The sequence below is a fragment of the Podarcis liolepis genome, assembly GCF_965112155.1.
Source record: "Podarcis liolepis genome assembly, chromosome: 8".
NCBI lineage: Eukaryota > Metazoa > Chordata > Lepidosauria > Squamata > Lacertidae > Podarcis > Podarcis liolepis.
Window position 1 is genome coordinate 80547952 of NC_139560.1, and position 11159 is coordinate 80559110.

The 11159-nt window shown below is 43.0% G+C and overlaps 1 long non-coding RNA gene across 4 annotated transcripts in view; it reads left to right on the forward strand.

Moving 5' to 3' along the window:
- The window catches only part of LOC310714458, a 31678-nt gene extending 21755 nt beyond the window's left edge, over window positions 1-9923 (forward strand). The window contains exon 3 of one of the 4 annotated variants that reach the window (XR_014529792.1): window positions 9897-9923. This is a non-coding gene — a long non-coding RNA (uncharacterized lncRNA). Of the gene's footprint in view, window positions 1-762; window positions 1395-2283; window positions 2343-7673; window positions 7773-9896 lie in introns of those variants that run through there. The other 3 variants (XR_014529793.1, XR_014529794.1, XR_014529795.1) reach the window with 3 other exon arrangements.
- Window positions 9924-11159: the final 1236 nt, after the last annotated feature.

Sequence of the window (11159 nt, forward strand, 5' to 3'; positions counted from 1 at the left end):
GAGGTCTCCTGTCAACAGTTATAAATGTTTGATGGACAAAGATCACATAGATATGGAATTTAAGACTAAATAGGATATATCTGATTATGCAGATAATGGAATGGTGTTTTTTTTAATGGTATACATAAATATGCATTAGATACTGTGACTTGGGAAGATCATTATAAACTGCTACTATTAAACAGATGGTGTTATACTTCCACCAGATTACAAAAGACATTTGTTAATCTAAATAATTCTTGTTGTTAAGACAAAGTAAAAGGTCTCTCTCTCTGTCTCTCTCTCTCTGCACATTGTGAGTTTTGAGTCTTCACTTTCTACTTGGAAGACCACAATTACTGTGATTGAACTGGTATTACTTAGGACTCTGAATGATCCTGACTGGTAGCCAGCACTGTTGGAGTACACTTTAACAGTTATTTCTTTTTCTTGGTTCAGATCGCTAGCCCTTTGGTATTAAATAACCCAAATGCAGATTGCTTTGAATAAATTGACAGGTTTACACAATCGGAAGCAAAGAAAGCAAGCCTTCCTTTAGGTTACCTGTGGAATAACTCCGCTCAAGTACTTCCCAAATGTAGCATTATCTTTCTGCACAAGAATAACCCAGTAATATGGAAATCACTCCCTCCTTGGCCCTCTTAATCGCAGTTTGACACCATATGCAGATAGGTCACACGGTCTCTTGGTAGGTTCTGACCACAATTTATGAAACACCGAGTTGCAATTTCCCTCTGTTATTCCCTCCACCACCTTCTGCAGCACAAAGAAAGCAAAAAAGATTCAGGTGCAGGTAAAAGAAAATCTAACTGTACACTGGGACCTCGCCTCTGCAGAGATGCTTCAAGAATTCAAACCTTCTTTGGGCATTTAAAGTGAACACCTGAAGATGCCATCTGGTTCATGTGTCCAAGCTACACCCATCGTCCCCATCTTCACAGGCAACCTTCACAACTGGAGAGTGAAAGGGGCTTCCAACTGTGTTCAGTTGAATCTGTTTAGATGGCCCTGCATGACCAGGAAACCTGAGTTAGCTCATGGAGCACATTCATTCAAGCACACTTGAAACCCACTTCAGATTTTACCTCTCCACACCAGTCATGGGGTCAAGGAGACTGGAGGGTGGTGCATGCCCCATGGCCCCTTTACGTTTATTCATGTGATGCTTTGTGAATTCTTATACGGAATTAGTCAATTCACACTTCTCAGACTAAACTGTCCACTTAGCTGTTTTGGTGGATTTTGCATTTCTCAAAATATTGTGATGCAGAGCTCAGCTGTTTAAATGTTTTTACACACACACACACACACACACACACACACACACACACACACTTAAATACAGATTTTTTTGGGGGGGGTGTGACCATTTAAGCATGTATTTTGAATAAATGTTTGAGAACTGATTTTAAAAAAAACACACAGAGAGACTGATTCATGCAGAAAGGGGATGGAATTACAGTCATACCTTGAATCCTGAACACCTTGATACTCAGACGTTTTGGCTCCCGAACACCACAAAACCGGAAGTGAGTGTTCCGGTTTGTGAACCTTCTTTGGAACCCAAATGTCTGATGAGGCTTCCGTGGCTTCCAATTGGCTGCAGGACCTTCCTGCAGCCTATCGGAAGCTACGCTTTGGTTTCTGAATGTTTTGGAAGTTGAAAGGATTCCGTTCGACTTACAAGGTATGACTGTACTGGTCTGGAGGTGTGAAAGTGGCCAGGCCAGAAATAAAGAGATTCGCCCCTCCATTTGCTTATATTATGAGTCTCCATCAAGCATACTTCATGATGATGGGAATTAACCACCCTCATTCCCCCATATGTAAGAAAACAGAAGAGATTATTTTAGTGGTAAAAGAGGAGAAAATGGTTGAATAATTTGAATAGCTATAGCTGCGGCATCTTGTCTTTTTCTCAAAAATGCTAAAACTCCTTGAAGTGATAGAATTATTCATTACTTCTTATACTTGTTTTGTAGGAAGTTAAGAGGGTGGAAGGGGGCTTTCATTGTAATTCAGAATAAGAAATATTGACCCCACTTACAAAGAAATCACAACAGGCCCATGAACAAGACTGACTGCTTTTATTCTAATAACACTTTATGACAATTTAGGATGCAACGAAAGTGCTAAGGGAAACGTTTCCATATCAAAGAAAAGTTGAAAGAAAAGTTAAAAGAACTGAAACTATTAAGAAAAAGTAAGAAGCTGATATTCTCCCCAGTGCCATGTTAATTTAGTTCTAAACATTTATTCTATTTTATTTTATCCTTTTAAAAGCCCTACTTCAACAAAGTTTTGCTACAAGAGTGGTTAAATGGGAGCTGGATGATAATACTGTCACATCAGCAGGATTCACTGAGATGGAAAACTATTTAAAATGCTCATCAATGGTTCCTCATAAAGCTGAAGGTATTTTCAAGGGGGTATCATGACAGCTGCCTTCTGATCTGCATACACCTCAATATTTTTATCAATGACCTAGATGAAGGTATGGAGGAAACAATGATCGAATCTGCAGATAATACCAAATTAGGAGGGATAGCTAACATGGATGTTGTTGTTGTTGTTGTTTAGTTGTTTAGTTGTGTCCGACTCTTCATGTCCCCATGGACCAGAGCGCGCCAGGCACTCCTGTCTTCCACTGCCTCCCGCAGTTTGGTCAGACTCATGTTAGGAGCACATCTCAGGACAGAGGAATAAAATACAGCTGGACCTTGATAGGATAGAAAATGGGTCTGACTCTCACAAAATGAAAATCCATAGAGGCTAATGCAAACATCTACATTTAAGGAAAAATAAATCCCACAGCCAGGATGTCCAGTGGTCTGGACCTATTGTAGTTGTAGATGAGGATGGAGGAGAATTTCATTTAGTTCACATTTTAAGCGAGCCAACCTAACTTGCATATTCTGAACTACAACACACATCAGAATATAATTATTCATCAAATTTTCCATGTCTCAAAAATTGCTACCACTGCTACCCAGCAAGAATGAGATGAGAGGTCTTTTGTGGTAAATTATTGTTTAGGTATACTACATATTTGAAAAAAATGAATAAATACAAATTTTAATACAGATTGGGGAATGTCACAGATTAATGCAGAAAAAGAGTGAGACAGACTTACGAATAAGTCAATGCAAAATTGACATGGACTAGGAAAAGACTGATCCACCCATCCCTAAATGCAGTTTAACAGCACCTGAAAGTCCACAGGTTCTCTACACTTGTTACAGACAAAATGAAAGAAGTTTAGCGTGGAAATGCAACAAAGATGGCCAGCAGCATGGAAAGCAATGCAGTGTAGACCATGATCCAAGCCATGAAACTCAGAGAATGACCAAGGGCATGTCGCTTTCTCTGAACTTAACCCAGCCATCTACAGAGCATTGCCCTTCAGAGATCATAGAATTCCTGCAATGCAGGAATCTCAGCCAAGGCATCCATGACAAATGGCCACCCAACCTCTTGGACTGCAACTCCCATCATCTGTACCCCATGGTGTGAGGCTGATGGGAGTTGTGGACCATCAATGTTTGGAGGTTGAGAAAAGCTGGCCTAACCTAACTCACAGGATTGGCATGATCAGAAAATGGCCTTACCTCATGCCTTGGGCTCATTTGAGGAAGGGCAAGATATGAATTAAAAGAACCCCCAACTGTATCTAACACATTGTTGGGCTATGGGTCTTTCTGGTGACAGGCAACGAGTGCGTGAGAACTTTATGGGATGTCTCTGAGTAGGAGAAGTGGGAGGCATTTTCATTCAAACAGCAGGACAAGGCAACCAGCCATCACCCCACCCCGCCCTGTCGCCAGCCTGCCAAGTTTATTCCCCTAGCTACAAAATAAGACATCTTCATTCAGTTTCTGTTCAACCATGTTTGAAATGTAAATTCTCACTCTGGCTTCCCCTCCCCCTTTAGAGAATATGGATATAAATGGAATGGAAGAGCTCAAACGATGGTATGCACAATTCTGTGTATCTGAGGGAGGGGAAAATCTAAATTTCAGCTAATGCATTGCTCGAAGTAGCAGCGGCTTGGAATCTAGTTTGGCCCTTATATTCCATATATTAAGCCATTGCCACTGTTTTCTTCTCATGACCCCTCCCTCTGCTCAATTAATGTGGTGGTAAGGGAGCCTACTTTTTGAAATATAGAAGTGGAGAAAATTATAAAATGGATTTTAGGATTTTTAGAACAGAACGGCTATAATCCCATGCACACTTACACAAGAGTAAGTGTCAATGAACTTAATGTTTTACTACTCAGCTAGACATGTACTGTAAAGGACTGTGCTCTATAGTACTGGTTTTAAATCTTTTAAAACTCTTACCATTAAGTAGGTCAGACCATAAAGAGAATATAGTATGCAATGCTTTGTACCTAACACCACTGGCAGATTTAAGACATTGCTGTAATTTTCACCAGAAAGAATAGTATCAGAAGCTTCCTAACCTTTTCAGAAACTAGGGAGGTGATTTCTCTTTCTTATACCTGGGGCTATAAACAAACAAAACAAAAAAACACTTCTGGGCCGGGGAACAAAATTTTTGAGATGCAACACAGTGTGGCCGATTCCTTTTGAAAATAGGAAGCCGTGCTATTTGTTTATGTGTTTAAAAGCACCCACAAGGCACCTTACAAAGCATGAAACAAACATGTCCGTATCCGAAGCAGTTTATAGCTTATGTTGGTGAAAGTGCAAGGTCCCATTCAAGTTATCCAGAGGTTTTCATCAGATATAATAATAAGCAAGAAAGCATACATTGTTTTTTACTCATTAGGAAAACTCCATAATCTTGATCCATTCCTAATAAAATACTGGAATGCTGATTTATTCACATAGAATCATGAAGGGCCATCTATAGAATGCACCTATAGGCTGGGTGGCAAATGGCTGTCCGTGCTTCAAATCCTCCAGCAAAGTATGACCCTGAGGCGACCTGTTCTGCCATCAAACTTAAGATATTTCCATTGGGAATTTTATGGTAAAGATAACATGAGATCTTCACAAGCCTCCATTGTGGCTGCGGGTCACAGTAATATTAAAATGGCATTGCTCAATCAAACCAGCAAGTCCAACATTCAGCAGCCACCAGAATGCAGCCACATTATGAACGTAATTTACGCAGCATAATAATACAAACAGAACACACGTAATACAGCACAATAATGAAACAATCATAATAGCAGTCCCCACCTACTCACGCATTTAACAAGTAATAGATTATTTAATGGCCACTGCTTGGACTCCTGCAATGCGCTCTATGTGGGGCTACCTTTGAAGGTGACCCAGAAACTACAACTAATCCAGAATGTGGCAGCTAGATTGGTGACTGGGAGCGGCCACCGAGACCACATAACACCAGTCTTGAAAGACCTACAATGGCTCGTAGTATGTTTCTGAGCACAATTCAAAGTGTTGGTGTTGACCTATAAAGCCCTAAACGGCTTTGGCCCAGTATACCTGAAGGAGCGTCTCCACCCCCATCGTTCTGCCCGGACACTGAGGTCCAATGCAAAGGGCCTTCTGGCAGTTCCCTTGCTGCAAGAAGCCAAGTTACAGGGAACCAGGCAGAGGGCCTTCTCAGTAGTGGCACCCACTCTGTGGAACGTCCTCCCACCAGATGTCAAAGAGAACAACAACTACCAGACTTTTAGAAGACATCTGAAGGCAGCCCTGTTTAGGGAAGCTTTTAATGTTTAATAAACTATTGTATTTTAATATTCTGTTGGAAGCCGCCCAGAGTGACGGGGGGTGGGGTGTAAATAAATATTATTATTATTATTATTATTATTATTATTATTATTATTATGGCCTGGTTAAATAGGAATGTTTTTGGCTGGTGCCTAAAGACACGTAATGATGGCACCAGGCAAGCCTCTTTGGGAAGAGCATTCCACAGATGCAGAGCCACCACAGAAAAGGCTCATTCTTGTATTGCCACCTCCAGACTTGTCATAGAGGAGGCACATGAGGAAGACCTCAGATGATGATCACAGGGTCTGGCTTGCTTCATATGGGAAGAAGCAGTCCTTGAGGTGAAAAAGGAAAAGAAAAAAAAGGTAAAGGTAAAGGACCCCTGAATGGTTAAGTCCAGTCAAAGGGAACTATGGGGTTGTGACGCTCATCTTGCTTTCAGGCTAAGGGAGCTAGCATTTGTCCACAGACAGCATTCCGGGTCATGTGGCCAGCATGACGAAACCGCTTCTGGCGCAACGGAACACTTCCTACATATACGACTACAGCAAGAATGTTACTTGCCCAAAAATGGGAAGAAGAAGACGTCCCAGCAAAGGAAGAATGGATACAAAAACTTACGGAGTACACAGAAATGGCAGAACTTCCCGGAAGAATAAGAAATCAAGATAACAAACTTTATAAAAGAATGGAAATGGTTTATTGAATATTTACAGATAAATTGTAGAGAAGAACATTGGCAGGATTATTGTAATAACCAGCAGTTTCATAAGAGTATATATTTAAAGAAGATGAATAAATGAGCAAATTGGGTTAATATGCAGAAGATATTAAAAATAAATTGAAGGAACTGCAGAAAGAGGGGGAAGGAAGTCAAGTTTTGAAATGTCAAAATGATAGTAAAATTAATGAAATGTTTAAACCTGAAAAGTGTGTGTGTGTGTGTGTGTGTGTGTGTGTGTGTAAAGGGGGATTAGGCAAATTCAGAGAGGATAAAGCTATCAGTGGCCTGAACCAGCAGGGATCTTCTCAAGCTCTCAGAGAAGGAATGAAAACTCTCATTTGTTGTCCACACCTAGTGCTCTGAGGTCCGCTGCCGCTGGATGTGGAGATTTAATTCCACTTAGCTATTGTAGTTAATATCTCTTGATGGACCTCACCACTGTCTCCTCTCAGTCTATTTTTGTTTAGAGTTTCAGCTGCCTGCAAAACTTGATGTCAGGAAAGAATGTTGTTTTCCCCTCAGGCCGTTTGGATATTGGACATGTTTTTGTTTGTAGAAACCTTCCGAATGACTGAAAGATCCCCATTAAACTGTTCATAGATGTGAAAGGCAGGGCACCGAAATAAGAGACATTCATTACGTAAAGCGAACAGTGGGGGATATTTCTGAACACGAAAGGGAGGACATGACAGTGCCCTTTAAAGTGTGTTTCTCTCAACGGCGGCAAGCAAATCTTCTCTGGGTTCAATTACATGCCTGTCAGGCCTGAAGTGGAACCAACCACCATGCCAGGAAAATGCAGCTGTGACAATTCCCTGTCCGCATTAAAACGAACATCTCGTTGGCAATTGACAATCTCAAAATGCACTGAGACTCCCTGATCTTTTTCTTTTCTCGCCTGTCCTGTCAGCTGCATTCTCCTCCCCTTTACAATCTTGATTGCTTTATAAATAAAGGATTCTCTGCACACGCAAGGCTCTTCTAATGTGTACAGGTGTTTATGGTTGGTTTCTTTTAAAATTGGGCTTCAGTTATTGCTTAGCTTTCCACAAATGCAATCCCAATGGAGTTTTCTTTAAGAAGTTTAGGGTGGGCGGGGAGGAAGAGGTTTGCTTCAGAATGTAATTCAGGCGTGACATGTCTCTTTCACTGACTGTGATAATTTGGATAGACTGCTTCCTCCTAAGAGCAGCTACAGGAATATTTGTTTTATTCAAATGATCCCTTTTTCTATCCAGGGAGAATCAGAGATTTTTCATGGAACCATATTCCAAGGTAGCAGGGGGCACAGAGTTGAGAAGAAGAGAGAGAACAGGGAAGAGCTGACTGCAAAGTAGGAGAACAATAAGAGTTTCTATGACTGGGACAAAGCTTGTTATGTTGAGTTTGTATTTTGCACAATTTGTATACGGTGCCTGTATGACAATGTGTGGTTTACCATGCCTAATAAAGGATCTTGATTTATTGAACAAGAGTTTCAGTCTGAGTTTGATCCAGAAAAGAGGTAGGGAATTATTTTTGGAGGAGGAGAGCTAGATCAGAAACTGGCCAACCCTCCACAGGCCACGTTTGGTGAAGCACACCCAACTGCCCATGCCCCTTCACCATATGGCGACAAGGGCAGGAAAGCTAAAACCATGGCTGCAGTAGCACTATCAGGAGTGTGTGCACCACATAGCCAGGCACTTTTTGTTTGCCAGGGAAGGGACAGAGAAACAATCAACAGATGGCTCAACTGTCCTGTTTTAAGAGGGATATCCCAGATTTCCAGAAGCTGACCCAGTTTCTAATCCCAATCCCAGATGTTGGGGAAAATATATAATTTATCTTAAAAACCATTGTAACACTTGTAGTTTAATGGTGAATTTTGGACACAACAGAGAGGTAAAAGGTTTGGATTACTATAAAAGATGTAGGAGGAAATGATTAACTCACTCTACGTGGGGCTCCCCTTGAGACTGACCCGAAAACGCCAGTGAGTGCAGAATGCCGTGGCGAGACTCTTTACGGGGTCCTCGCTGTGGGATCACATTCAGACGGTGCCATACCAGCTGCACTGGCTCTTGGTGGAGTAGAGGATCAGGTTTAAGGTGCTGGTTTTAACCTTTAAAGTCCTATATGGCCTAGGACCCTCGTACCTATGGGACCGCCTCTCCTGGTATGTCCCACAGAGGACTTTACGGTCTTCAAATAAAAACGTATTGGAGATCCTGGGCCACAGGGAGGTTAGGCTGGCCTCAACCAGAGCCAGGGCTTTTTCAGCCATGGCCCCGATCTGGTGGAACGCTCTGCCACAAGAGACTAGGGCCCTGCGGGACTTGACATCTTTCCACAGGGCCTGCAAGACAGAGCTGTTCCACCAAGCCTTTGGCCAAGGCACAGTCTGACCTCTATCCTTCTGTAATGCTCATATAACTCTAGACCAATGGTTGGCATTAATGTGATTCTGAATTGATTTTAGAATGTATTTCAATTAATTGACTGTGATTTTATGTAAACTGTGCTATTTTTACTGTTGTTAGCTGCTCTGAGCCCGGCATTGGCTGGGGAGGGCGGGATATCAATAAAAAAATTATTATTATTATTATTAACAATTGGCAGGGTTGTCTTAAGCATATGCGATGCCAGGGTGCAAAGATCCACCCGGCGCCCCCCCCCAGGAGGGCGGAGCCAGCCTGCCACCTCAGCGACTTGCTGGCTCGGTCGCCCCCGAACTCGTGACAAAGAGCCATCTACAGCAGAAGAGCCCGTCGTGGTGCTCCGACCAACGGGTGGGCTCTTCCCCGGATTCAATTCTCGGGCCCATGACTCTCGGCCTGGCGCCCCTGAGAGCCCAGCGCCCAGGTGCCCCACACCCCTAGCGCCTATGGGTAAGACGGCCCTGACAATAGGACCCACAAAGGGGAGGAGGGAAGTCTAGGAGATTCTTTGGAATCTAGTTTCTATGTTGGATTTGAAATTTTAATCTGAAAAACCAAATAAATAAATTTATTAGAAATATATATTTAAAAAACCCATCTCAGATGTCCTGTTTTGTCTCCCATGCCACACCAGAGCACGGGACCCAAATATGGAGCCCCAAAAGCACACCTACATACCTCCCCCCCCCACATCACCCATTCTTCCTTCTCCTTCTGCTGTGGCTTTCCAGTCACTGTGCTTCCGGAAGCTGGCATCACACTTCCAGAAGTGGTGCTGGCTTCCAGAAGTGTAGTGGCAGAGGCAGTGGCAGTGAAACAAAGGCAGGCTTGGTCATCTCACTGAAGACCCCCTCCATGAATGACTGACTCCCATTTCACGCATGTTCTGTATGTAGCAGGTTTGTGTCATGTGGCTAGGATGACCGTTCAAAAGTTAGGTCCCAGAATTATTTCCTGATGTCAGACATCCAGCAATCTGAGAAGCAAAATGAAAATCCAAAGAGTAAATGAATAATACTTGCTTTCTTTCAACTCCAACAGGTACTGTGCCTCAGGGCTCCAGATGTGAACACCCACTGAAAACCCATTCCAAGATGGCGGCGCGCATAGACGCTGCGGCTTAGTGCTCTCCCTTAGCGTTTTGTTTTTGTTTGTTTTGTTTTTATTATTTTTACTTGGTCTGAGTATGTCTGGCCGGGCAAGAAAGATTTACAGCAGGCAGGAACTTCTGAAGGTCAGGTTACAGTGTGAACAAGCTGTAAGAGCTGATTATTTTCGCCCAGATAACGCTCCTGTGGGAGTAGCCAGGTAAAGTCCAACTGGCAGTTAAAGTCCAACTGACAGTTCAGCTGCTGTAGGGCGCTGGCTTTGGGATGCCATTTGTCTACATGGGATTTGCACCTTCCTGATTGTGAAGAGGACCGAAAATTAATTCAGCCTTGAACAAGCGAATAAGGAAAGGAGTGGTTTAATGGGAATCTAATAGCCAGTAACCAGATACAAGATATACAAGATGGCAGCGCGCATAGACGCTGTGGCTTAGTGCTCTCCCTCAGCGTTTTGTTTTGTTTTTATTATTTTTACTTGGTCTGAGTATGTCTGGCCGGGCAAGAAAGATTTACAGCAGGCAGGAACTTCTGAAGGTCGGGTTACAGTGTGAACAAGCTGTAAGAGCTGATTATTTTCGCCCAGATAACGTTCCTGTGGGAGTAGCCAGGCCACCGGGCTCTCCATGGATTACTATGCCTCCAGGGAGGAGGCGAAGGCGGCGTAGAGACAGGAGGCAAAAGCGGGGTTGTCGGGCTGGTGTCCTGGTAAGATTGCAGAGGAGTCCATCTAAACCACCGCTCCCTAGCATATTTCTTGCTAATGTGAGATCTCTTACCAACAAGATGGACGAATTGAGGCTGCAGGCAGCAAAGAACAGCCTTGTAAAAGATTGCTGCGTTTTATTTGTCATTGAGACATGGCTTCAACCGTCCATACCAGACACAGCTATTCAGTTGGAAGGCTGTGCGGTACATCATCATGACCGAGGCATGGACTTCGGAAAAACCAAAGGAGGGGGGCTGTGTGTATATGTGAACAAATGCTGGTCCAATAATTCGAAGACTGTGGGCAGTCACTGTTCACCGGATTTGGAATATGTGGCTGTTAAATGTAGACCAGCCTATCTCCCTAGAGAGTTCACAGCTGTTATGTTAACTGGTGTGTACGTGCCACCAGATGCCAATGCCAACTTGGCTTTGGGATGCCTGCAGGACCTTATCAGCAGCCAGCAAGACAAGTATCCTGAAGCTGTGC